The sequence below is a fragment of the Rana temporaria genome, chromosome 13 (genome assembly GCF_905171775.1).
Source record: "Rana temporaria chromosome 13, aRanTem1.1, whole genome shotgun sequence".
Taxonomy (NCBI): domain Eukaryota; kingdom Metazoa; phylum Chordata; class Amphibia; order Anura; family Ranidae; genus Rana; species Rana temporaria.
Genome location: NC_053501.1, coordinates 14365089 through 14366297, shown reverse-complemented (window position 1 = coordinate 14366297; position 1209 = coordinate 14365089).

The following is a 1209-nucleotide window of genomic DNA, read 5'->3' as shown; positions in this document are numbered from 1 at the left end:
CCCCTAAACATTATATATATTTTTTTATTCTAACACCCTAGAGAATAAAATGGCGGTCATTGCAATACTTTCTGTCACACCGTATTTGCACAGCGGTCTTACAAGCGCACTTTTTTTGGGAAAAATATACACTTGTCTTATTTTTTAGTTAAAAAAAATAAAAAAACAGTAAAGTTAGCCCAATTTTTTTTTTTTTTATACTGTGAAAGACAATGTTACCCTGAGTAAATTGATACCCAACAGCTCTCCTAGAGTAACTGCCTGTCTCCTGGAATCTCCTCCATGCTCCTGAGACTGTGCTGGGAGACACGGCAAACCTTCTGGCAATGACACGTATTGATGTGCCGTCCTGGAGGAGTTGTACTGCCTGTGCAACCTTTATAGGGTCCAAGTATCGCCTCGTGACTACCAGTAGTGACACTGACCCTAGCCAAAAAAATGTCAGACGCCTCCACCTGAAAAACCATTCCTGTTTTGGAGGTCGTCTCATTGTTGCCCATCTAGTGCACCTGTTGTTAATCAGTTTTCAGCTGCTTTGCTGTTAATTGAAATTAACAACCCCCTCTGTATACACCCCTCCCCCTCTGTATACACCCCTCCCCCTCTGTATACACCCCTCCCCCTCTGTATACACCCCTCGCCCCCTCTGTATACGCCCCTCCCCCCTCTGTATACACCCCTCCCCCAATATCCCAGGAGTTCTGATTTAAACGTTTTTCCTTTTTAATTTTTTTGAGCAGTGTATTATTTTATCTAAAATTCAGCTTCAAATTTTTGGGTGGTGTTTTTTTGTTTGTTGTGTAGCTCACAGATCCAAGTAATTTTTAATTGTTCATGAATGGGAGGGGGGGTTGATTTTTCTAATGCAGGCTTTTAAATTTGAGTGGTGTATCTCAAACACGTTCGATCGCAGCCTCAGAACGCTAACAAGGAATCTTCTGATCTGTGTTTCCAAACCTAAATCGTCTTTCTATGTTCGTCCATGTTTTGTTTCACTGGAATTTGTTGTCCACTTGCACCTCACTGTACCCACGGCCCGTCTGGGCAAGCACCGGAGCGTCTTTTTATTGCTCGCATTAACCTGGTTATTATTTTTTAAGCAGCAGTAAATGTTTGACTACTTTTTTTTGCTTTGTTTTCTCCTGAATGGGAAAATGGCCGTTCACAGACCACATTGAGATCGGCCTTTTACAAGCTGTTTTAGGACAT